This window comes from Balaenoptera musculus, chromosome 5 (genome assembly GCF_009873245.2).
Source record: "Balaenoptera musculus isolate JJ_BM4_2016_0621 chromosome 5, mBalMus1.pri.v3, whole genome shotgun sequence".
NCBI lineage: Eukaryota > Metazoa > Chordata > Mammalia > Artiodactyla > Balaenopteridae > Balaenoptera > Balaenoptera musculus.
In genome coordinates, this window is record NC_045789.1 from 8621877 (window position 1) to 8649750 (window position 27874).

General features: G+C 42.0%; 1 protein-coding gene and 1 pseudogene across 1 annotated transcript in view; both read left to right on the forward strand.

Annotated features, from left to right (window-relative positions):
• LOC118895882 lies at nucleotides 1-27633 on the forward strand (annotated as a pseudogene).
• DMP1 (dentin matrix acidic phosphoprotein 1) overlaps nucleotides 22029-27874 on the forward strand; it is a 29184-nt gene continuing 23338 nt past the window's right edge. Inside the window, exon 1 of the mRNA XM_036852047.1 lies at nucleotides 22029-22104. The gene's annotated coding sequence lies outside the window, so the exon portion shown is untranslated. The remainder of the gene's footprint in view (nucleotides 22105-27874) is intronic.

Sequence of the window (27874 nt, forward strand, 5' to 3'; positions counted from 1 at the left end):
ATGTTAATGGAAATTGAAAGAAACATGTTCATGTTGCAGCGTCAAATCCAAAAGAAGGTAAGTGACCCCGCTGTAGAAAGGGGATTAAAATTGGACCTTTGTCTTTAGATTGTCATGGCCAAAGGATGATTTCATCTTACAGACTGGGATTGCAATTCACTAGGGAGTATCTAAGGTGAAGGGAGCCTTCTATCAGGCTAGGATAGCTTTATAAAAATGCCTGTAGCAACATCCATGCCCTGTGCTTTCTTTCTTGCTCTGAGTTTTGGGATCTTATGTAGACCCACCATGCCAGAGGAAATGGGCAAAGTTTGCCTGATTTTGTTATTCCTGATATTCTAGCCTGCTGATAAGTCTCTTAGCAGATTATTTGGCATGGCTCAATGCCTGCTTAGGTCAATGAAAAATATAAAGTTTCTAAACCTTTATAGCTGGGACCAGATCATTGACCTCAGTAAAAGCCATCCATTGAGATTCGGTCTGAAATAGCTATCCTTGGTTTCATATCATTACATGTATTTTTATGCTAATTTTATGTTTAGGAAGCACTATTCTTTTTTTTTTTTCTTCTTAACTTTTTTTTTTTTTTAACTTTGGGTTTATTTATTTATTTATTTATTTATGGCTGTGTTGGGTCTTCGTTTCTGTGCGAGGGCTTTCTCTAGTTGTGGCAAGCGGGGGCCACTCTTCATCGCGGTGCGCGGGCCTCTCACTATCGCGGCCTCTCTTGTTGCGGAGCACAGGCGCCAAACGCGCAGGCTCAGTAGTCGTAGCACATGGGCTTAGTTGCTCTGCAGCATGTGGGATCCTCCCAGACCAGGGCTCGAACCCGTGTTCCCTGCACTAGCAGGCAGACTCTCAACCACTGCGCCACCAGGGAAGCCCCTTCTTAACATTTTTATTGGAGTATAATTGCTTTACAATGGTGTGTTAGTTTCTGCTTTATAACAGTGAATCAGCTATGCATATACATATATCCCCATATCTTTTCCCTCTTGTGTCTCCCTCCCTCCCACCCTCCCTATCCCACCCTTCTAGCTGGTCACAAACACTGAGCTGATCTCCCTGTGCTATGCGACTGGGAAGTACTATTCTTGATTATTTAAACAGTTCTCAATTTTAAATTGGACGTACAAAGAAAGGAAAGGTTATATTGATCTAAAAATACATGATTACTACACACCAATTAGCCTGGTGGAAAATATTGATAATATTAAATGCTGACAAGAGTGTAGAGAAACTGGATCTCATATATCGCTGGTGGAAATGCAAAAGGGGGCAATTACTCTGGAAAACAGTTTTGCAGTTTCTTAGAAAATTAAACATAAACTTACCATACAACCTAGCAATTGCACTCTTGGGCATTCATCCTACAGAAATGAAAACTTATGTTCACACAAAAGCCTGTACACAAATTTTTTAGCAACTTTAATTTTAACAGTCCTAATTGGAAACACCCAAATGTCCTTCGAAAGGTAAATGGATAAAGAAACCGACGTAAATCTATCCAGTGGAATACTACTCTGAAATACAAAGGAATGAATTATTGATACACACATCAACCTGGACAGATCTCGAGGCATTACGCTAAGGGAAAAAAGTCAATCTCAAAAGGTTGCATACTATATGATTCCATGTATATCACATTCTTGAAACAGCAAAATGATAGGGATCAGGTCAGGAGAGAACAGATCAATGGTTGCTAGGGGTTCAGGAGGGATGGGGATAGAGGGAGGTTGTGACTACAAAGGGGTATCGCAGGGGAGTTTTGTGGTGATGGAATCTATGCATGTGAACAAAATCTATGGAATCATACAAAACAGTGGGTATAGGTGAAATATGAGTAAAGTCTGTAGTCTGGTTAACAGTATTCCTGGTTTTGATAATGCACTATGGTTATATAAGATGTTACTTTTGGGGGAAGCTGGGTGAAGCATTCACAGGACCTCTCTGTACTATTTTAGCAACTTCTTGTGAGTCTATAATTATTTCAAAATAAAAATTAAAAAAATAAGGATTACATTAACTCATCAACTATGACAATTTATTATTTATTTATTTATTTTATTTTGTGGGGAATAATGCAAGGAGGGGAGAACATGCTTTAATCAGAGCAGTTCTGCTTTTATCTGTTTATCCCTCTGGGAAGATTTCTTATGAAGAAAGAGTTTCTGGGATAAAGTTCAAAAACCACTTTTAAAAGTTTACAGAAATTTCTTGAGACGGTAAAATTCAAATCATGTACAATAATTTAGTTTTTAATCACGAAAAGTAGGTGTGCTTTACTTTTTAAATTTTTTTCTTTTTTGGCTCCCCAACCAGGGATTGAACCTGTGCCCCCTGCAGTAGAAGCAGAGTCCTAACCACTGGACCACCAGGGAATTCCCAGTAGCTGTGCTTTAGAAGACAATCTGAATTATTATTTATGGTAATGAAGGGTTACAACTTCCAAGGGAACTGATTACAAATAGCCTAGTGTTTTCGACATGGTATCAGAATTGGTTTGTTATGAAATTACAGATGCTGATGTTAAGCATAGCTAATATACTGCTTGTTGCATTGCAGGGAAATAAAATTGTTGGTGGATTCTTCCTCGAAGTCATTTAAAACTAGCTGTTAGCTGGTAGAGCAGTGATTTTTTCAGTCTGAGATCCAGTTATGCAAGACAAGGCAGCTGCAAAACTACTTAGCTTAACCTAACACAGGGTTTGTTGCCAATATAAACTGCATCTCTAAACATTCCAGAAATCTTTGTTCGCTTCCATGAAATTTTGCTCCCACTCACATATTCTGGACAGCAGAGCAGTTTGAGGTGGTCATCAACTGTCTCATGTAGAAATGTTTCTCACAGCATCTGTGGAGGCAACGCTTTCCTGGTAGGGCCTGACCAGGTGCAGTTTGGACCTTTCACCCTCCATGCCCAACATATCTACCCAGAGCCCAATACGTCTTTTCTTCCGGTGACCGATGCCTGATTACTGCTGTGGGACTTAGGGCCTCTGAGTAATTGTAGAGTTGGCCTGTGGTTGTCTTCCAGGAAATGGCAAGTACCACTTGCCCCCGTGTGTCCTGGCAGAATTCACTTGGGGACAACAGGAAACGATGCCATGTAAGGGCAACCGGAGGCAGCAGCTGCTTTTCTGTGGACAGCCGGAAGGTAGACCAGTGTGTCTCTTTCACCATCTCTACTTCCCCTTCCTAAATCGATCGGAGGTTTATCAGTAAGAGAAATGTGTGCATATACAGTGATCTCAAAAGGACCTACGTGAACTTTCACGCCAGAATTTGTGTGCTTGCTTTTTGACCTTCCTCTACTTACAGCGACTCTGAGAATGTTTTTGCAGCTAACTTTCTCAGCAATATTGTCTTAGGGCCAAGTCTCATGGAAAGGTTTTCAAAGAGTTTCTCTGTTTTCATAATTTATATGAAAGAACAGTAGCTTTATTAACTTGTGGCCAAAAATGGTTTTAAAATATATAACTCGGGGACTTCCCTGGCAGTCCAGTGGTTAAGACTTCACCTTCCAATGCAGAGGATGCGGGTTCAATCCCTGGTCAGGGAGCTAAGATCCCACATGCCTCGCGGCCACAAAAAAAAAAAAAAAACCCAAAACATAAAACAGAAGCAACATTGTAACAAATTCAATAAAGACTTAAAAAAAATTTAAAAAAATATATATATAACTCAATCCCCAGAATTAAATTTATCAGCTGAAGAAATCCAACTCTTCTCTGAGCTGTTAAATTTAGATATGTAACGTGGAATTGGAGCAGGAGGAGAGGAAGCATGTTGTTTGATGGGGGAGGGGCTGCTCAGACAGGTTCTTCTCAGGTATCCTCACCATCTATTGCTCTTGGCTCCTTGTCACACTTTCCTACCACAAGAGGAATTTAATAGCGTGTTGCAATGAGAAGGGAGGCCATAGCAGGAAAAGCCTTGGAATGCCCTGGAGTATTATGTGGCTATTAAAAATAATCAATTAGAGCTACTCCGAATGATTTCCAGCAATTTCCACAATTTATTATTGAGTGAGGTAAACAAGATGGGATATGGCGCCTCAGCGTTGGTCTCTCTTGCTTGCAGGCTGTGCATTTGGCAGGGGCAATAGCTAAGTCACCTCAGTGAATGGGACTACATGCTGGTCATGTGCACAGCCTTTCTCCCTGACGCAAAGCTACTTCACTCGTTTGCCCATTGTGCTGGCAGTGGATGGTGGTGGCAGAGAACGACTAATGTCACAGCCGGCCAGGCACTGGCTCAGTCATTTTGTCCACCTAGCTGTTCAGAGCCCCTTCCATGTTGGTGCTCTTGGGTGGGTGTTGTGAGTTATAAAGCTCTTCATAATTCATGGTTGTTCTCTCATGTCCAGTGATGTGCCTGTTTCCTGGACTTTCTTTTTCCTGATAGTCTAGTCTTTCTCCTTTTAGGCCTTGTAGTGGGTTTAACAGTTTCTCTTAGAAATTCATGTCTGCCTAGAGCCTCCAAATGTGACCTTATTTGGAAATAGTATGTTTGTAGATGTAACTAGTTAAAAATCTTGAGATGACATCAAGGTGGGCCCTAAGTCCAGTGACTGGTTCTCTTATAAGGAGAGGACACTGAGAGATACAAGGAGAGGAAGGCGAGGTCATGATACAGGCAGGGATTGAAGTGATACGTCTAAAGCCAAAGAATGCTAAGCGTTGCCGGCAATCACCAGAAGCTAGGAGAGAGGCTTGGGATGGTTTCTTCTTCAGAGCCTCCAAAAGAACCAACCCTCCTGATACCTCGATTTCAGGCTTCTGGCCACCTTGAACTATGAAGGACTGCTTTTAAAAGGCCACCCAACTTGTGGCAATTTGTATGGCAGCTCTAGGAAATTAGCATCGTCCCTAACCAGCAGACCAAGCATTTGCCACTGACCATGAATCCAGGTATATTCTAACCTTGGGTTGCTTCTTTCTTCACACGAAGTGGACGATCAGGTACACGGCCTGAAGCACTACCCACTTGGGGGGACTTCCCTTATTATCTTTCAAGGCTACCCCTTGAACATTTATGATAGCAGATTTCTCTCATAAAATAAATTCGACATATTAAACTAAAATGTTCTCTATATTGAAAGATATCTTTAAGAAAGTGAAAAAACTAAATGGAGACAAAATATTTGCAACACCTTCGCAAAGAATTGGTAGTAAGAATATGTAAGGCACATTTACAACCTAATAAGAAGAACACAGTGAGATACGATTTTAAACCCAATCCATTAGTAAATTGAATATGTCTAATATCATCATATATTGGAGAGAATGTGGATTAATAGACTAGCTTATACTTTGCTGATGGGAGTGTAAATTGGTTCAACTACTTTGGAAAATAATTTGGCATTATCTTTTAAAGTTAGAGATTCATATACTCTATGATGAAGAATTTTACTCTTGGATATATACTCAAAAGAAATTCTTCCACATACATTAGGAGACATACACAAGAGTGTTCATGGAAGCATTCCTGTTTGAAACAGCAAAAACTTAGGGAAAATCCACACACCCAGTAATAGGAGAACTGATAAATGGTGGTATATTCAGACAATGAAATATTTTACTACAAAGAAAAATGAAGGTAAATGTATCCTAGAAATACAATTTGAGTAAAAAGTAAGCCCTCAACATTAGATATAACCATATACCCCCTCATTTTTTTAAAAAAAGTTACAAATGACTAAAACTACCCAATGTACCTTAAAGAAATATTCATATTGTGTAAAAACTATCATTCTAAAAGGCTAAGGGAATAATAGTAGAAGTGGCCAGATAGTGACTTCCAGTGGAGAGAGGCAGGGTGCAGGAGAGGGAGGGGAACTGAGGTGTACGTTAGAAATGATGGATGTTCTCATTTCCATGCCGGGTGGTACATATACAGGTACTTATTGTTTAACAAGAAAATATGTAGGTAAAAATAAATAAATAAAGGCCATGCCTGGACCAAGGTTACACTGTGTCATGGACCAAGGATTATGATTAATCAGGTTTTAGGCACCTAGTGTTGGAAACACAACAATTGGACTTTTAATTGTGCAGAAATGTTCCCGGTTGTATCAGTATTGAGAGCAAGAAGAGTCCTGGACCTGGGACAGGAGGAGAGACAAAATGGTGTCTGAAAGAGAAGGCGAAAGAAGCCCCAAGAAAGTCACAAACATGGCCTGAAGAGAAAGGTTTGTGAGAAATTCCCTGAGGGGGGGATGGTCCAGGAGCTTGGAAAACAGAGATGTTAAGGGGTCCATTTTAGGTTGTTTCCTGTTCTGAGCTCTGGTGTAAGTAACCTCCATTAACTGAAGTCCACAATAAAGGTCTGCTACACAGATAAAATAAATAATAATAATAAACGTCTTCATCCATGACTCAGTTATTACACACACATTCATTGAGTTCCTACTGCGTGGGGTATGGCACTAGGGATATAGCAGCAAACCAAGCAGGCCAAGTGTCTGTCCTCATGAAGTCACTATATAATTTTTCAGCTAATGATAAATGCTAGGGCAAAAATGAAGTAAAGGAGAGGGAGAGCCAGACGTGGGATGATTTGTATCAGTAGTGTTTGGGGTGAATGAGGAGAAAGCAAGTGCAGGATGGCTACAGTGGGGTGAGAACACAGGAAGGGAGACAGTGAGTGGGGATTCAGAATTCGGCAGAAGCAGGAATTTGTGGTGACAGGCATCTAGGAGAACACGAGTTCCCTTTACAACAAATCATAGGAACATCGGAGAAGCCTCTGTTTTTCCCATCATATGCAGAATGTGGTTTGCATTGCTTAGTTTGTAACTTAAGGGAAAAGTTAATTCCAAAAGTTGGAGAATTTGAGGTCACTGCCATTATACTTCCAACATTTCAACTATTAAGTTGTTTACCCTCTTTTGAGGGTATGAGTGGTTCTTTACCTATAGGAAGAGTAGGGAGGATGGATATTTGTACTTTGAAAAGTTTTCCAAGTAATTCTGCCTCCCAACATCCCACTCCCCCAATCCCACCTCCCTCCATTGGTGAACATTTCTTATATACAACAGTGATTCCTAATTTGGTTATCCTAGGGTATTTCAAGTAATCTCAGGTTATAACATTTTAACAAAGTAATAAGTAAAATTACTGATAACATTTTTTAAATTTTTATTATTTATTTATTTATTTTATTTATTTTCGGCTGCGTCGGGTCTTAGCTGCGGCACGCGGGCTCTTTCGTTGCAGCGCACGGGCTCTTCATCATGGTACTCAGGCTTCTCTCTAGTTGTGGCACGCAGGTTTTCTCTTCTCTAGTTGCGGCACGCAGGCTCCAGGGCGTGTGGATTCTGTAGTTTACGGCATGCAGGCTCTCTAGTTGAGGCGCGAGAGCTCAGTAGTTGTGACACGCGGGCTTAGTTGCCCCACGGCATGTGGGATCTTAGTTCCCTAACCAGGGATCGAACCTGCGTCCCTTGCATTGGAAGGCGGATTCTTTACCACTGGCCCACCAGGGAAGTCTCTGGTAACATATTTAATTTTAAAAAAACCTAGCAGAGCATTTGTTTAAAAATAGTAATATTCTTAAATGAAATGCCAGGATCCTCAGTGCCTCAATTTGAGAATCATTGTGTCATTTTTTTGATACTCTTTAATAATGGCCCCCTTTTCCCTGGCATTGTTTATTTCCAATGTATTGGAACTGAAACTGGGCAAAACAGTTAGATGAATGTTGAATTAGCATAAAAGTCTCTTTTTTGGTCTTTCTATGTGTGTGTTTAAAATAACTTATTAAATGCTTACTACATACCAGGAACTATTTTAAGCTCTCCGTATGTATTATTTCATTGAATTCACAATATCCTCATGAGTTATATTCATTACTACCCCTATTTACAAGTGGGAAACCAAGGCACAGGTTTATGCAGCCAATAAGTACAGTGCTGGATTGTCACCAAGGCAGTCTGACTCTTGAGCCTGTGGCTTTAATTCATTTACAGTACTATCTTCAGTAAATACCAATGCAATTAATAGAATCATGTTCTAACATTACCCAACAGTAATGAAACTAGAACACAGAAAATACTGCTTCTCACAGAAAGTGCAGAAGTTCTTATTGACCCATCATTTTAAAGTTTCTTGTTAAAATTCTTCAAAAAACTTGCTACCTTGAATTTTCAAGGTTTTCCAAGTTCATGATTATCAGCTCATGAATGCTGGAAGAAAAGATGACTCATTGCTGCCCAAACTAAAGGGCAGCAGGTTCTTAGTGAAAACAGCCCAGGGTGAGTTGATGACTAATTCTAAATGCCACATAGAATATGTCCTTTTATTTTTAGGGGCTCCAGGAAACAAAGACATCCAGGTATAAGCACAGTACAAACATCAGTGGGCTTTGCCAGACAGCATAACTTAAGCATTTTATTTTGAGTAGAAAGAACTCGGTCTTTGTGCCCTACAAATGTCACACTGTTTGCTTTCATACCATGTTCTTTCGTCTGCGGTTATTACTTCCTTCTCAAGTACACAGATAGAAACGTTTGCTTGTATGGAAAGACACTTTTCCAAACTCCTATTTCCTTTCCCTACCACTTTCCATAGTAAAACAATAATTTTTTTTTAATCTCAAGTTTCCTTTCCTCTTTCTACAGCTATTTTAGTATTTCCAGGATTTGAACACACGCACACACACATCACAATCAGCATCTCTCGAAAAAAAGTCTTGGGAGCTCATAATTTCTCTATTCTGAATTTTTTTCCCTCAAATCCTGTAATAAAGTTATCCTTAAGATATAAGCAAGAACTGTTGGTGGGAATGTAAATTGATACAGCCACTATGGAGAACAGTGTGGAGGTTCCTTAAAAAACTAAAAATAGAACTACCATATGATCCAGCAATCTCACTACTGGACATAAACCCAGAGAAAACCCAGAGCTCGTTTAGGCGGTGCTTTGAATCCCCTCTCCTCGTGCACCCCAAAACAATGCTCTCTTGCCTGTTCGGCAGCTGCAGACTTTTCCCGGACTCCCTCCCGGCTAGCTGTGGCGCACTAGCCCCTGCAGGCTGTGTTCACGCCGCCAACCCCAGTCCTCTCCCTGCAATCCGACCGCAGCCCGAGCCGCAGCTCCCAGCCCCGCCCGCCCCGGCGGGGGAGCAGACAAGCCTCTCGGGCTGGTGAGTGCTGCTCGGCACCGAGCCTCTGTGCGGGAGTCTCTCTGCTTTGCCCTCTGCACCCCTGTGGCTGCGCTCTCCTCCGTGGCTCCGAAGCTTCCCACTTGCCACCCCCCCCCCCCCCCGTCTCTGCCAGTGAAGGGGCTCCTAGTGTGTGGACACCTTTCCTCCTTCACGGCTCCCTCCCACTGGTGCAGATCCCGTCCCTATTCTTTTGTCTCTGTTTTTTCTTTTTCTTTTACACTACCCAGGTACGTGGGGAGTTTCTTGACTGTTGGAAAGTCTGGCGTCTTCTGCCAGGATTCAGTAGGTGTTCTGTAGGAGTTGTTCCACATGTAGATGTATTTCTGATGTATTTGTGGGGAGGAAGGTGATCTCCACGTCTTACTCCTCTGCCAGCTTGAAGGTCTCCCCTATTTATGTTTTCTAACTTTGACAGTGTTTTAATTTTAGATAGAAATAGTTTACTTTGCGATGGTCTTTGGTACAGTACAGTCTCTTCTGAACATTCTGCATGTGTGCATGTCAATTTGCAGTAATTTCCGTGTCCACTGATTTGGTGCCCACATCTATTCTGTCTGCCAATCTGCTCCTGTTGCCACCTCCACACCAGAACACAGGAGGGCCACAGTCCCAGTAGAGGTGGTCATTTCACTAATGCTCACGAGGTGGTAGGAGAAGGAGTAGTCGCAGGAGGTGGGGGCTGGGAAAAAGAGCGTTGAGACAGCAGATTGGAAAATACTACCATGGGCTTTCACTCAGTGGGATCTACCATGAGAATCATGTTAGAGTTAGATGCAAGGACATTTTATGTGTAATTACCTTTTCTATAGAGAAAGGGGGGAAAACCTAATAACAATAATAGTATTGGGTTTGCCAAAAGGTTTGTTTGTTTTTTTCCATAAGATGGCTCTAGTAGCACTTAGTTGTCTTTAACTTCATTCAAAATAATTTTGTTTGGGACTTCCCTGGTGACGCAGTGGTTAAGAATCCACCTGCCAATGCAGGGGACACGGGTTCGATCCCTGATCCGGGAAGATCCCACATGCCGCGGAGCAACTAAGCCCCTGAGCCACAATTACTGAGCCTGCGTGCCACAACTACTGAAGCCCGCACTCTCTAGAGCCTGTGCTCCACAACAAGAGAAGCCACCTCAATAAGCTCGCCTACCGAAATGAAGAGTAGCCCCCGCTCGCCGCAACTAGAGAAAGTGCCTGTGCAGCAACAAAGACCCAACGCAGCCAAAAATAAATTTTAAAACTTTAAAAAACAATTTTGTTAGATTGTATGTGACAGCTGTCATATCAGTGTGCATTTTAAAAAAGACATCAAAATTGGTGAATTTTTGTGTAGCCATTTTAATATTGAAGATGGAAGAAAAAAAGCAACATTTTCAGCATATTGTGCCTTATTATTTCAAGAAAGGTTAAAACGCAACCGAAATGCAAAAAAACATATTTGTGCAGTGTATGGAGAAGGTGCTGTGACTGATCAAAAGTGTCAATAATGGTTTGCAAAGTTTCATGCAGGAGATTTCTCGCTGGACGACGCTTCATGGTCGAGTAGACCAGTTGAAGTTGATAGCGATCAAATTCAAACAATAATTGAGAACAATCAACGTTGTACCATGCGGGAGATAGCCGACATACTCAAAATATCCAAATCAAGTGCTGAAAATCATTTGCAGCAGCTTCGTTTTGTTCATCGCTTTGACGTTTGGGTTCCACATTAGTTAAGCGAAAAAAACCCTTTTGACCATATTTGCACATGCAGTTCTCTACTTAAATGTAATGAAAAGATCCCGTTTTTAAAACAAATTGTGACGGGTGATGAAAAGTGGACACTGTACAATAATGTGGAACAGAAGAGATGGTGGGGCAAGCGAAATGAACCACCACCAACCACACCAAAGGCTGGTCTTCATCCAAAGAAGGTGATGTTGTGTATATGGTGGGATTGGAAGGGAGTCCCCTATTATGAGCTCCTTCTGGAAAACCAAACAATTAATTCCAACAACTACTGCTCCCAATTAGACCAACTGAAAGCACCACAAAAAGCTTCTGGAATTAGTCAACAGAAAATAAAGGAGAGGAGCTTCAAGATGGCGGAAGAGTAAGACGTGGAGATCACCTTCCTCCCCACAAATACATCAGAAATACATCTACATGTGGAACAGCTCCTACAGAACACCCACTGAACGCTGGCAGAAGACGTCAGACCTCCCAAAAGGCAAGAAACTCCCCACGTACCTGGGGAGGGCAAAAGAAAAAAGAAATAACAGAGACAAAAGAATAGGGACGGGCCCTGCACCACTGGGAGGGAGCCGTGAAGGAGGAAAGGTCTCCACACACTAGGAGCCCCTTCGTGGGCGGAGACTGCGGGTGGCGGAGGGGGGAAGCTTCGGAGCCACGGAGGAGAGCGCAGCCACAGGGGTGCGGAGGGCACAGCGGAGAGATTCCCGCACGGAGGCTCGGTGCCGAGCAGCACTCACCAGCCCGAGAGGCTTGTCTGCTCCCCCGCCGGGGCGGGCGGGGCTGGGAGCTGAGGCTCGGGCTGCGGTCGGATCGCAGGGAGAGGACTGGGGTTGGCGGCGAGAACACAGCCTGAAGGGGTTAGTGCGCCACGGCGAGCCGGGAGGGAGTCCGGGAAAAGGTCTGCAGCTGCCGAAGAGGCAAGAGATTTTTTCTTACCTCTTTGTTTCCTGGTGCGCGAGGAGAGGGGATTCAGAGCACCGCCTAAACGAGCTCCAGAGATGGGTGCGAGCCGCGGCTGTCAACGTGGACCCCAGAGACGGGCCTGAGACGCTAAGGCTGCTGCTGCCGCCACCAGGAAGCCTGTGTGCGAGCACAGGTCACTCTCCACACCGCCCCTCCCGGGAGCCGGTGCAGCCGCCACGGCCAGGCTCCCGTGATCCGGGGACAGCTTCCCCGGGAGAACGCAAGCGCGCCTCGGGCTGCTGCAACGTCACGACGCCTCTGACGCCGCAGGCTCGCCCCGCCTCCTCCGTACCGCTCCCTCCCCCCGCCTGAGTGAGCCAGAGCCCCCGAAGCAGCTGCTCCTTTAACCCCGTCCTGTGTGAGCGAAGAACAGACGCCCTCAGGCGACCTACACGCAGAGGCGGGTCCAAGTCCAAAGCTGAACCCCGGGAGCTGTGCAAACAAAGAAGAGGAAGGGAAATCTCTCCCAGCAGCCTCGGGAGCAGTGGATTAAATCTCCACAATCAACTTGATGTGCCTGCATCTGTGGAATACCTGAATAGACAACGAACCATCCCAAATTGAGGAGGTGGACTTTGGGAACAACGGTATATATATATTTTTTCCCTTTTTCTCTTTTTGTGAGTGTGTATGTGTATGCTTCTGGGTGTGATTTTGTCTGAATAGCTTTGCTTTTACCGTTTGTCCTAGGGTTCTGTCTGTCCGTTTTTTTTTTTATTACTTAAAAAATTTTTTTTCTTAATAATTATTTTTTATTTTTTATTTTAATAAATTTATTTATTTTATTTTACTTTATTTTATTTTATTTTGTTTTGTGTTCTTTCTTTCTTTTTTTCCTCCCTTTCATTCTGAGCCATGTGGAGGACAGGCTCTTGGTGCTCCAGCCAGGCATCAGGGCTGTGCCTCTGAGGTGGGAGAGCCAAGTTCAGGACACTGGTCCACAAGTGACCTCCCAGCTCCACGTAATATCAAATGGCAAAAATCTCCCAGAGATCTCCATCTCAACGCCAAGACCCAGCTCCACTCAACAACCAGCAAGCTCCAGTGCTGGACACCCTATGCCAAACAACTAGCAAGACAGGAACACAACCCCATCCATTAGGAGAGAGGCTGCCTAAAATCATAATAAGGCCACAGACACCCCAAAACACACCACCAGATGTGCACCTGCCCATCAGAAAGACAAGATCCAGCCTCATCCAACAGAGCACAGGCACCAGTCCCCTCCACCAGGAAGCCTACACCACCCACTGAACCAACCTTAGCCACTGGGCACAGACACCAAAAACAACGGGAACTACGAACCTGCAGCCTGTGAAAAGGAGACCCCAAACACAGTAAGATAAGCAAAATGAGAAGACAGAGAAACACACAGCAGATGAAGGAGCAGGGTCAAAACACACCAGACCTAACAAATGAAGAGGAAATAGGCAGTCTACCTGAAAAAGAATTCAGAATAATGATAGTAAAGATGATCCAAAATCTTGGAAATAGAATAGAGAAAATACAAGATATGTTTAACAAGGACCTAGAAGAACTAAAGAGCAAACAAACAGTGATGAACAACACAATAAATGAAATTAAAAATTCTCTAGAAGGGATGAATAGCAGAATAACTGAGGCAGAAGAACGGATAAGTGACCTGGAAGATAAAATAGTGGAAGTAACTACTGCAGAGCAGAATACAGAAAAAAGAATGAAAAGAAGTGAGGACAGTCTCAGAGACCTCTGGGACAACATTAAACGCACCAACATTCGAATTATAGGGGTCCAAGAAGAAGAAGAGAAAAAGAAAGGGACTGAGAAAATATTTGAAGAGATTATAGTTGAAAACTTCCCTAATATGGGAAGTTCCCGCATGTTTCTTTGATGACCAGGCAAAAACTGTTACTGTTACTGTTACTTGGCTGGGAAGTTCTGATTCATCCACCGTATTCACCAGACATTGCACCTTCGGATTTCCATTTATTTCGGTCTTTACAGAAGTCCCTTAATGGAAAAAATTTCAATTCCTTGGAAGACTGTAGAAGGCACCTGGAACAGTTCTTTCCTCAAAAAGATAAAAAGTTTTGGGAAGATGGAATTATGAAGTTGCCTGGAAAATGGCAGAAGGTAGTGGAACAAAAAGGTGAATACATTGTTCAATAAAGTTCTTGGTGAAAATGAAAAACGTGTCTTTTATTTTTACTTAAAAACCGGAGGCACTTTTTTGGCCAACCCAATAAATAACACACCTACAGTTCTTTTCTGTTTACAAAGTATTGTCAAAAACATAATCTTGTTTGATTCTTACAGTAACCCTGTGAAGCAGGCATAAAAGGCATTGTTATTATTCACTCCACCTCACCTCTGAGAATGAGGTGACCGAGGCTCAGAAAAGTTAAGTGGTTTGCTAAAATTTACAAAGCTAAGAATGTGGTATCATCATCGTCATTGTCATAGCTACTAACATTTGTCTCATACTTATTATATGCCAGGCACTGCTTTATACGCATAGTTCTTTTAACTTAAGATAGCGTTTTGCTGAGACAAAAATAACCAAAGGTATGCTCCATTTTCACTATATAAAACTGCCATTCTTTTTTTTTTTTTTTAATAAATTTATTTATTTATTTATTTTTGGCTGTGTTGGGTCTTCGTTTCTGCGCGAGGGCTTTCTCTAGTTGCGGCGAGCGGGGGCCACTCTTCATTGCGGTGCGCGGGCCTCTCACTGTCACGGCCTCTCCTGTTGCGGAGCACAGGCTCCAGACGCGCAGGCTCAGTAGTTGTGGCTCATGGGCCCAGTTGCTCCGCGGCCTGTGGGATCTTCCCAGACCAGGGCTCGAACCCGTGTCCCCTGCATTGGCAGGCAGATTCTCAACCACTGCGGCACCAGGGAAGCCCAAAACTGCCATTCTTAACAGTAAATCTCAGACATTCAAAAGCAGCTCTCCAGTCTGTTTGATGTGAGAAAGCCCAATATCAGATTTACATTTCCTGAAAGCAACACTTCCTATAACCTCTTACCTCATAGTTAAGCCTACTTTAAAAAGACTTTTGAGGAAAAAATTTATTTAAATTGGTTGTTCTGTCCAAATTCTTTCATTCATCTTTCAATTGAGTTGATGAATCTCATGATTTCGTGCAGAATTTGTAGACAAAAATGTAACAAATACATGTTCCCAATTAAGGTTGCCTTTGTCCTTTAACATAAAGCAGTAATTCAGGCACTAACATGAAAATAGTTCAATTATGCAAAGAGGCCCAAAGAAAAACTTAACCGTTGATTTTTTGAAAGCTTGCTCTCTCTGCTGTGAGTAGGTTATCCACCTAAAATTACATTGGAGCTACTCATATACTTTCAGGATGAAGAGATAACTTTATGCTCTTTCTTTGGATCTTGGTATATTAAAACATTATAATATATAAAAACAGAGATATTTTACTTCACTAAGCACCAGCTCGAAATGTTTAATTTAAACATCTTGTTCACTTATTGTAGAAGTCAGCACATTTGTAGCAATCATGTCGCCACTCTCTCAGTCCTGGGTGGACATTGCTAATTGTGAGAAACATTTGCTTCCTCTAAATCAGGACTCAAAGCAGCCTCCAAGCTTGTAGTCTAGCCATTACTAGTCAACCCCAGTTGGCACCTACAAAGAAACCTAAATCTGAATAAGATCAGCTATTGTATCAAAGTCCATATCCTGGTTGAGATATTGTATTAGAGTTTTGTAGGATATTACCGCTGGGGAAAACTGGGTGAAGGGTACTCCAGAGCTATTTTTACTGACAAAACAAGGTTTTTCCCTACACCAACCAATTCTCCTCCACCAGCTGGATGTCCTGCAATTCAGTTCAATTCAATTCTGACACTATTACCTGAGGTTAGCATCAGATCCCGCAAGTTAAGGGCTCAGTTTCGTAAGTTCCCCCCACTACAGAAGCCAGTCACAAGTCCCAGGCCTCCCATAACTTCTGGCTGAACAACTATAAGTCAGGGGTTCCCACGACCCACTCCTCAGGTTTGATTATTTGTTAGAACTGCTCACAGAACTTAGGAAGGCACCATACTTACTGGTTTATTATAAAGGATAGAACTCAAATGCAGCCAAATAGAAGAAATGCACAAGGCAAGGTATGGGAAAGGGATGAAGGGAGCTTCCATACCCTTTCTGGGTGTACCACCCTCCCAGCACCTGGATTTTTCACTAACTTCTGTGAACCCTGTGATTTAGTGGTATTCATGGAGTTTCCACTATGTAGGAATGATTAAGTCATTAGCCATTGGTGATTAACTCAATCTTCAGCCCCTCTTCCCTCTCTTGAGGGCAGGGGGCACGGCTGAAATTTGCAGCGCTCTAATCATGCCTTGGTCTTTCTTGCGACCAGCATCCATCCATCCAGGAGCCCCCAGCCCCCAGCCATCGCATTAGCATACAAAACACACGCAATTCACTGGGAAGTTCCAAAGGCGTTAGAAGCTGTGTGCCAGAAATCGGGGACAAAGTCCATGTATTATTTCTTACTATCTCAGACACACGAGATTTCTGTTTTATTTCTTACAACTGCATATGAATCGACAGTTACCTCAAAACAAAAAGATGAATTTAAAAAATCTCTTTGTCACTTGGGATTTGCAATAATTTCAGAGAGAATCTCTCTAATGTGATAATGGAATGACCACTTTAATTAAATCAGACGGTTGTAGAGCAGGCAAGGCACTAGTTCGTCTAGTTCGGCTCTTTTACTTCAGAATGAAGAAACGGAGGCCAAGGGAAATTAAATGACTGTTGCTGTGGTGCCAGAATCTGTTTATATACGTAATACCTTAAGTGGAAAGAAGAAGGAAACTGACATTTATTAGGTGATTATTTTGTGGCAGACACTGCTAAAGAAGTTTATATACATGATCCCATTTCACTCTCCAAGAATTCTTGTAGGTATTATTTCCATTTTACAGCTGAGGAAATTGAAGCTTGTCATAAGTCATAAAATTAGCAAGGGATGGGGCCTGGATTCAAACTCCTTGTGAATCTAGAGCAGTTAGTTTTCTGCTACGCATTTTAAAACTTTCCCTACTATAATCCATTATAAAAAATAAATATTACTTTGTAACCCAAATACACATACAAACTGAATCTTTTTTTTTCAAAAACCGTTACTATGTATGATGCTCTCTTCTATTCTTTCATGAAAAATACACTAAAATTGATTTTATGATCCATTAATGGGGGTTGCGACCTACAGTTTGAAAAACACAACATGCTATTTTCCCTTTCCTGTGACCATTCCATTAATATTGTGGAAGAATCTTTCTTTTCCATGCTAACCAACAGTCCTCTTTTTAACTTTGCTCAGCTCTTACGAACCAAAATTAAAGGGGAAGTTGTCTTAGTTAGTCTTTGCTCATTTAAATTTATAATAGCTCGTGCAAAACATCATAGCATAATTCTTCCTGTGGCTTTAGGCATTTTAGCACCCACATCCGGTACTTCTCTCTCTCTCTCTCTCTGTCTCTCTCTCTCTTCCTGGCTACATCCCTGTGAGGGAGCAGATAGACCCATTCAAATTGAACCCTGTCATTTTCTGAACTGATAGGTGGTTCGTTGTTTGAGGAGATTCCAAGGCTATGTCTATAAGAGGCAAATGTAGGCAAGTTATCCACTGATTTACATTTGGCTTAAAACTTTCTCTGAGTGGGTGTGTTGGGTGGTAGTAGTGGTGGAGTTGGCCTACGTATCATTTACGCTGGCACTCCTCCATAGGGCAGGGTGTGCTTGGGTGACCTGGCATTCCTAGCTCATTTCCTGGTGGATGCCATAATGTACCTACTGGGGACACCTATATCACCCATTTACAACCCTTCCTTGGGTAATGATATATCAGGGCCTTCAATTTCCTGGCCGTCTGTGAGATTACTCTGAGAGCCCAGAAATGCCATAGGTCTGTCAGTGGTTGTGTTAGATTTTGATAACTGCTGGAACTGATTTAGCCTCCTGGGTGTCAGGGACTGAGTTAAACACGTCACACACATTATCTTACTGAATCCTCAGAGCAGCCCTGTGATGAGGATATTATTACATCATTTCATATTAGCAAAAAGGCTAGGTAGGCAGGTGGCTTTTGCTCAGTAAGCACTTAAAGGGCAGGGAAGGGTTGAATTAGAAAACGTAGTGGGAAAGGAAGCTGTAGAGATGAGATTTACACACACACACACACACACACACACACACACACACACACACATCAAAAATAAAGTTTTGAGGAGTTTTGGTGTCCAAGTTAAGCCTGTCCTGCTTTCTTCCTTTTCTGGCCTCAATCATCTGGGCTCTGTCATCATCTGTTTCAGCCAGCATGATGACAATTTAAATCCTAGAATCTGCTATGCTTGGCTCTTCTCGTTTAGAAAAGAAGATTGAAATTGGCTCTTAGATCTGAGCTTACTTTGCAGTCACAGGCAGACTCAACTTTCAGATGGAAGATAGTTCAGTTTTCCTGTTGGCAGTGGTTCGCAAATACCAGTGCACACAGGAATAAACTAAGAAACATCTTAAAATGCAGATTTCTGAGCTCTGCCTAGTTAGATTTTGATTCAATAGGTCAGAGGTGGCTCCTTGAAATCTGTATTTTAAACAAATTTAGATTTAACAGTCTGAATCAAGGTGATTCAGATTCAAGTTACCTAGGAGCCACGTTATGAAAAATGTTAATTCGAGGTCTTATGAGATGTACGCAGGAGTAATCCACACTGTGGGCTTGCTTCCTTGTTAGTCCCATCTTTAAAATTGTCTTAGGGAGGACCTCAAATATTTTGCTAAAGACAATAACTATAATATAATATTTATTAATATTATATTTATTCATAACAACCATGGATAGAGAGTTAAACAGTGCTTCCAAGCTACCTAGAAGTGTTCTCAGCCATATCTAATCAACCAGGATGCAGGTCCCCTGCAGAAATGTGAGGTTCTCCAGCATGAAGGCTGGAGAATCTTCTCTGTCTGTGCAGAGATTATTCGTGATCTTTCGTATCCACATGTTCCTCCACATTTCCCAGCTTCCCTTGGAGTTGATTTGGCCCTGTGACTGGGTCCTGGCCAATGGAATGTGGACAAAAGTAAAGAACCATTTCCAGATCTGATTCCTAAAATACCCAGCGTAGTCTTTCACTCTCATTTTCTTTCCTTCCCCAACTTCAGATGGGTAATGCCAGGGTGAGATTGAAGCTGCAAGATGATAGAAAAATAAGATGGAAACAGCCTGGGTTCCTGGGTCATTGTCTACAGGAGAGCTACTTTGAATTGTGACACAAGCAACAATAAGCCTCTATTGTACTAAGCCCCCAAATTTGGGGCTTATTTATTTTAGCAGCACAGTCTATCCTCTCCTAACACTGCTATGTTATTAACAACTGATTAATAGTCATGATGGAAATATTTCCTTTACTATGGCAGAACAGACTAATTTGAACTGAATTCCTCATTGTACCAATAACCTAGCAGAACAAAGCCTGGGCAATCTTACCATTGCCCCTTCAAACCAATAGCCCACACAGAACTATTCCAACCAAATATTTGCTGAAAAGTATAAAAGTTAGTCCTGTTTAGCATGCAATGAATAGCTACCCACTTTTTCTTTTTCTTTTTCTTTTTTTCTCTTTTGATAGGTAAGAAGTGGATTTATTTAGAGAAAAATACACTCCACAGACAGAGTGCGGGCCATCTCAGAAGGTGAGAAAGGCCCCAGGGTATGGGGTTGTCAGTTTTTATAGGGGTGGGTAATTTCATAGGCTACTGAGTGGGACAGCAGTGACAGTAGTGACAGCAAATCAGACAGCAGTGACAGCAGCAATAGCAGTGACAGTAGTGAAAGCAGTGACAGCAGTGACAGTAGTGACAGCAGTGACAGCAAATCAGATAGTAGTGATAGCAGTGACAGTAGTGACAGTGACAGCAGTGATAGTGACAGTGGTGACAGTGACAGCAGTGACAGCAGCGACAGTGACAGCAGTGACAGTAGTGACAGCAGTGATAGTGACAGTAGTGACAGTAGTGACAGCAGTGACAGTGACAGTGGTGACAGTGACAGCAGTGACAGCAGCGACAGTGACAGTAGTGACAGCAGTGATAGTGACAGTAGTGACAGCGACAGCAGTGACAGCAACAGCAGTGATAATGACAGCAGTGACAGTGCCTCTGACAGTGGTGATGAGAGTGACAGCAAGAGCAAGTCTGGTAACGGCAACAACAATGGAGGTGGTAGTGACAGTGATAGTGACAGTGATAGTGACAGTGAAGGCAGTGACAGTAATCACTCAACCAGTGACGATTAGAACTAAAGAAAACTCCACAAGATTCCTTTTGTGAACAATCTGGTGAGTAATTGATAGGAAATAAAGATTTCCAAGAAAGTAAAGAAAGGGGAGAAATAAAAGAGAAGACATATGTAAACATCTACAGAAACAACAAGAAAATAGTCAAATTGTCAGATTCAGAACCAAGTCCGAACACCTTCAGAGAGAGAATCTGTGTACCCGCGTGTTAAATATATTCTGAAAAGATTTTGTTAAAAGTGTAAATATAAACATAGAAGAATGATTAAAATATTCTTTAGTATTTTACACAGAAACCTCAAGCAATCACATACTAAATAACTTCAATTTAAATGCCAAGTGCTTTAGAGAATGTAGCAAGTAAACACATCTTAATGCCTTAATCTTTCAGTAATTATATATTCTGGACAGATGGTCTGCTTACTGCTGAGTAAAAGATGCTGTTACCATGATCTCCAGCTTGGCTACAATTCATCTGCTTGTTTCACTTGCAACATGAAAAAAAAAAAAATCATAGCAACGATTTAACCTACCTGGACCATGGGAATAATCTTTGTAATTAGTGAATAGAGTAATTACAAACTATGGAAATTCTAAAGAGTGCTAAGCAGGAAAGAATTCAGAGGCTGGTTTAAACAAAACCTCATGTATAGTATCACATTTCTGCAAAGTGCTGGAAATGGAGCATAAGGTCCCCAAAACTATTGACAAAACTGAGGCAGTGCTTAGAACATGATCCAACTATTAATAAATAAACTCATGAATGAAGTGCTCTTGGAGGGGATGCACTTTTTGAACTCTGTTCAGAAGTCTGCTAAGTGGAATCAGTTATCTGTCTTCCACCTCAGTCCCACCAAGCCAAACTTGGTTCACATTTGCCTTTAGACCCCTGCAAGCCAAAAATTCCAAATCAGACGCTGAGACTCCCTTCTTATTTTAATCTCTTTAGTAAAGCCCGCAGTTGCTTTGGAAACTACTCTTTTTTATCTGAGAGTCATACATGCTGCTAAAATCTGAACATGGGTTCTTCAGATTTTGCATGAATGAGGGTACTTCTTAGTTTTGAGATGAAGCCCTAACCCTAGAACATGAGGATCTTAAAGGTGTATGAAACTAGAGTGTGATATTTAATAAGGTGGATATATCATTTATCCCCAAACTAGGATACCCTTGAGAGTGAAAGGACTGCTATGAATAATTCCCCGGGGACTGGAGGTGTAAATTTGGCTAATCTGGGACTCTGGGAGATATAATGACCATAAGCATAAGCCTTCAGGGTATTATTCAAGATTTAGTAAGTGATGATTTGTAATTTCTCTCTTCCACTTAGGTAATTATTTTAGATTTGTTCTAATTCAAAGGTAAAATTCTATATGGTGAAGTTTTGAATGCAACTTCTTTAATGTTAATTTTCAGCCAGTCATTAGCTGACTGGTTGAAAATTTATGCTCTATTATAGAGCATATTTTACACAAAGAGTTTCAGTAGGCTTTTTTTTTTCCTGGCTTCTTCCTCCTTTATGCATGAGTTTCTTAGTTAAGAGATCAATATTGCAAGTAATATTGCTGGAGGCTTTAAAAATACTGCTATTTATAAACTACTTGGTAACTCATAATACTGTAAAATTTCAAGTTTCTACTATATCATAATCATGTACATGACTCCAAACTTCTTTCCTTAAACTATGCTCTAGATTTTTAACTCCTTTAGCCCTTCTGTTTTTTTCCAATTTGTAACTTGTGGCTTCTAGTAACTGTCCTACCTATTTCAAAAGGTTGTTATGAGCACTAAGTCAGGCAATGGATATGAAACTCTGTAAATTATATGATATATGTAAATGAAAGAGATAATGAATTTTGGTGCTATAATAAACATCTATTTCTAGGACTGTTCACAAGGAAAACTCCCTTCATCTTAATGAGTTTGTGAGTACTTACTTCCTCCAACATATTTTTTTAATTAGTTTTTTTTCTTTTTTTGTCCATGCTGTGCGGCATGTGGGATCTTAGTCCCATGACCCTGGCAGTGAAAGCGCCATGTCTTAACCCCTAGACTGCCAGGGAATTCCCTAAAATTAGTTATTTTTTTAATTGAAAAAGTAATATGTGTATATACACAAAATAAAAATTTCAAACACTATGAAAAGGTAGGCAAAAATATTAAATCTCTATCATCCCAGACTCCCAGCCCTCTATTTCTCTTCCTTAGGGGCAATTCCCATTACTAATATCTTGTGGAAATTTCCAGAAATATTCTATGCACATATAAGCACGTATGTCCCCCTTTTAAAAACACATGGAAGTCTCCTACACACAGTGTGCTTAACTTATTCTTTTTAACCTAAAACTATACCTTGAATATTGGTTCGTTACACTCAGATTGACGTTCTTTATTCAAAGCTGTGTCGTATTTTATTTTATGAAATGCCTTAGGTATTTCACCTGTCCCTATTTTTTATCACTTTCCATTTCTAGTCCAATGAGAGTCTCTGCAAGTGTCACCTGAGTCAAGCGGGATAAAGTTCCTGCCAGTTCTTATAAAGACTTCACCTTAAAAAGTATTTCTGGGGCAGGGGAGAGGAGATACTCAGAATCTAGGGCCGATGTCAGAAACCATGATGGAAGACTATGGTCCTGATCTTCCACTGTAATATCTTCGTTGACCTCCGTCCGTAACTTCAAGGTGAAAATGAAGGAGACACTCCCAAAGAACGTCTCAAGGGTAGATCCTTTGAACACAAGAAGTCTGGTATTAGAAAATAAAATTGCTTTTAGGTTATTTTCTGGACTAAAGATTAATGAAGAAGCTGCTAATATTGCCCATGAGAGTAGTATTTTTTTAAACTGCAGGTTGCCGCTCATTTAGTAGGTCATGATATCAGTTTACAAAATGACCAGCATTTTGTAAAATGAAAGAATAAAAAAGAAAAATATTTAGTGTATAATGTGTAGTGTTTTATGAAACAGTGTCATTTCTCTCTATATACATACATAACAAATATGTCTAAGTATGCATATACTCTTGGTTGCAGTAAAAAAAAGATGTGAAAGCCATTGGTTTAGAAAAGGGTTATAAAATATTATTACTGCTAGTAATCATTGTATATTTACTTTTGTCATTTTTTCAACATCTTTATTGAAGTATAATTGCTTTACAATGGTGTGTTAGTTTCTGCTTTATAACAAAGTGAATCAGCTATACATTACATTTACTTTTCACATTCACTTTTCTCCTTACAAACCTCTGTTTCTTTCCCACTTTTTAAAAATTTATTTATTTACTTATTTATTTTGGCTGCGTTGGGTCTTCGTTGCTGCTCTTGGGCTTTCTCCAGTTGTGGCGAGCGGGGGCTACTCTTCGTTGCGGTGCCAGGGCTTCTCATTGCGGTGGCTTCTCTTGTTGTGGAGCATGGGCTCCAGGCGTGCAGGCTTCAGTAGTTGTGGCTCGCGGGCTCAGTAGTTGTGGCTTGCGGGCTCCAGGCGCGCAGGCTCAGTAGTTGTGGCGCACAGGCTTAGTTGCTCCGCGGCATGTGGGATTTTCCCAGGCCAGGGGTCAAACCCGTGTCCCCTGCATTGGCAGGCAGATTCTTAACCACTGCGCCACCAGGGAAGTCCAAAATCTATTTTCTAAAATAGATTATAAAAAGATAACCTCTAAAGAATCCATACCTCATCATATAAATACATTTTAAATTATTAATTGGAATAGAATTTCCCAGAAGTCAAACTTGCTTTATGGTTTGTAATGGAAGTTCTGAAAAACTTGAGACCAAAATAACTAGGAACAATTTTCCTCTCCCTAAAAGGAACAGGAACAGAATAGAAGAGCTCAGTTCACAGATGAAAATATCGTTGTGTTCTCACAGTGATCCATTCACTGCTGCTTGCAAGCAAATCCTCCAGAGAGTGAAACAAGCCAACAACTCAATGTTCCCAACCTCTCCCCTCTGAACAGCGACCTTGGGTTTATATGCTAAAAAAGAAAAAAGAAGAAAGAAGTAAGAAATTTTTAAAAAAAGGAAAAAAAGAGTCAATTCCTACGGGGCACACATGTAGCTCAGAAAATGGTATGAAGTCTAAAGGTCACCAATACATTAGACTCAGTGTGTTTTCCATTAGTTTGCACGGCCCCAGCTCTAGCATGAAACGCTGCATTTACAGAGAGCTGTATCATAAGTTGCTTCCCTTACTCCCGCGTCCATTATTTTGGGCTTTGCCACTAGCTATACCCCTCCCTCCTTTACTCTTTCCTTCTTTTCCTCCCTAGAATTTTCTTTTCAGAGAGATGAAGATGTGTCTGTGGGAAGAAAACACTTGCAAAATTTAATTCCCAGACATTGTCCAGTGTGAGGCCCCAGTCCAAGCCCCTAGTCAAGGGCTGCTGTGCTCGAGCTCACCTCACTGGCTCTTTGGCCTGCTCCCGAGATCTCAGTCAAAACCAACTGGTTCCCAGCTCCTACCACCCTAGTACTTTCCTCAGTTGAAACCACTGAATCTTCCTTGCTGTTCTAACACAATCTGAACTGAAGGCAGGAGATACTCAGGCTGTAACAGACCAACATTTAGGCTTGGCACCAAAGCACATTTACCTCTTGTCTTGTCCTAATATCTTGATTCCCTTAAGTGGATCCTTACCTTGTCCTCAAGCAACAATCCCCTGTGATCTTTCTAACTGGGCTTCTGCATATCTTCCTCATCTCATTCTAGCATGTACACTGATTAGAACTGCCCCCGCCCAATCAGCCTAAGACAACCGGGAGCAAATTGTCTGACACCATCAGGCTTCTGGACCCAATGCAAGGAAGGACACTGCCCACCAGGGCAACTTTGGAGCCTTAGCAAAGGAAAAGATAGAACTAATGTAGGATTTGGGGAAAGGATGGAACTGAGGTGATATTTAAATGAAGCAATGTTTGAGAGACTCAAAGCAAAGCTGGGCTGTGGCTGAAGGGTCCACATCAGGTTTGGACTGTGAAGTAGACCCAGGCTCCTGTGTCCTTGGGAAGGTGCAAAGTAAAGTTAAGATGGATGTGGACTGTTGTATCTGAATCTCTGCCCCTGGGTTGTAAATTGAGATGGAGTCTTTGTGTCAAAGTGCCTCAGACCCTCCAAGCAAGAGTTGGGTGTTTTATTTTTACTGATATAATTTTAAAAAGCAAAGTCTCTGCTCATCTATGATTTTAGAGAATAAAATTTCTCAGTGATTAATAAAGCAGGAGTCATTCAAAGTAGGGGGTTGTCATGATACTTTATAGATTCAGTGTCCTTGAGAGAGATGTTATTTTCTGTTAATGTTTGCAGCTGGCTTTATCTCTGTTTTTCCAGTCTGACAAATGGTGGGTAGATTTTTACTTTTTCAGTCCAAGCTAATTTTTGCTTTCTCAGGAGATATGTTTCTGCTAAAACCAAAAGTCTGCTTATCTTGCAGTCCTTTTCCTAAATTCTGGCAGAACTTCTAGATGCCTGCCTGTTCTTTAAATATTGCCCATTCTAGATCACCACCTGTTGGATTTTGTGTCACTCCTGGGATTTGTTTCTTTTTCGCTGCTTACTCTCTGTACCCTGAATATTTGTGCTGTGTAAGCTGGTCTGTCAAATGGGCCATATAATTCACCAGATCCAATGGTGTTTGAAGTGTCAGTGGCAGATAGGATGCTGTTTGGAGCCTTTGGCAGGTCTCTACAGGTGAATTGCTGCATAGACCTTTAGGATTATGGAGCAAGGTCCTGCCGTCATCTGAAGATAACTACCTTCCTTTTGAGAGAGAGCTCTTGGCCTGCTACTGGGCCTTTGTAGAGATTGAACAATTAACCACGTGACCTGAGCATCCCATTATCAACTGGGTGTTAACTGACCCATGAAGCTCTAGAGTTAGTCATGCACAGCAACCCTCCATCATCAGATGGAAGTGGTGTACACAGGACTGGGCCTGAGCCCTGAAGGCACGAGTAAATTACATGAAGAAGTGGCCCAAATGTCCGTGGTCCCTACTCCCGCTACCCTGCCTTCTCTCTCCCAGCCTGTACCTATGACCTCATGGGGCATTCCCTATGACCAGCTGACAGAGGAAGAAGAGACTCAGGCCTGGTTTACAGATGGTTCTACAGAACATGCAAGCACCACCTCAAAGTGGAAGGCTGTAGCACTACAGCTTCTTCCCGGGATATCCCTTAAAAATAGTGGTGAAAACAAACCCTCCCAGTGGGCAGGACTTTGGGCAGTGCACCTGTTTGCTCGCTCTGCTTAGAAGGAGAAAAGGGCAGGTGTGCAACTATATCCTGATTCATGGGCTGTGGCCGTGGTCTGATCAGGGGCTTGGAAGGGACATGACTGGAAAATCGGCGATGCAGAGATTTGAAGAGTAAGTATGTGGACAGATCTCTCTGAGTGGGCAAAACCGTGAAGATATTTGTGTCCTATGTAAATGCTCACCAAAGGGTGACGTCAGCAGAGGAGGATTATAGCCGTCAGTAGGATAGGATGTCATGTTCTGTGGACACCAGTCAGTCTCTTTCCCCAGACCCCTGTCATTGCCCAACGTGTTCATGAGCAAAGTGGCCATGGCGGCAGGGGTGGACATTATGCATGGGCTCAGCAACGTGGACTCCCTCTCACCAAGACCAGCCTGGCCGTGGCCACTGTTGAGTGCCCAGTCTGCCAGCAGCCGATTCTAACCCTGAGCCCCCGTACGGCATCATTCCCCAGGGTGAACAGCAAGCTTCCTGCTGCAGGCTGATCAAGTGGACTGCTTCCTCCATGGAAGGGCAGTATTTTGTCCCTCCTGGAATAGACTCTTACTCTAGATATTGATCTGCCTTCTCTGCATGCAATGCTTACGCCAAAACCACCATCCATGGATTTACGGAATACCTTGTCCACTGTCGTGATTTTCCACGCAGCATTGCTTCTGATCAAGGAACTCAAATCAAAGCAAAAGAAGGGCTACAGTGGTCCCATGCTCATGGAATTCACTTGTCCTACTATGTTCCTCACCATCCTGAAGTAGCTGGCTTGATAGAATGGTGGCATGACCTTTTGAAGACTCAGTTACAAAGCCAGCTAGGCGGTAATACTTTTCAGGGCTAGGGTAAGGTTCTACAGAAAGCTGCATATGCTCTAAATCAGCATCCAATATATGGTGCAATATCATATTTATATGATAGCCAGGATTCATGAGTCTAGTGATCAAGGGGTAGAAACTGTAGGGGCACCACTCACTGTTAACCCTAGTGACCCACTAGCAAAATTTTTGCTTTTTGTTTCTGTGACTTTATGCTTTGCTGACCTAGAGATCTTAGTTCCAGAGGGGGCAATGCTTCCACCAGGAGACTCAACAATGATTCCATTGAACCGGAGGTTAGTACTGGCACCTGGCCACTTGGAGCTCCTCATGCCTCTGAAACAACAGGTAAAGAATAGAGTTACAGTGTTGGCTGGGGTGACAGATCATGATTACTGAGGGGAGATTGAATTATCATTCCACAATGGAGGTAAGGAAACATACGTCTGGAATACAGGAGATCTGTTATGGTGTCTCAGTATTATCGTGCCTTGTGATTAAGGTAAATGGAAAACTACAACCACCCAATTTAGGCAGGACTACAAATGGCACAGACCCTTCAGGAATGAAGATTTGTGTGACTTCACCAGGTAAGAACCATGACCAGCTGAGGTGCTTGCTGGAGGCAAAAGACATAGAA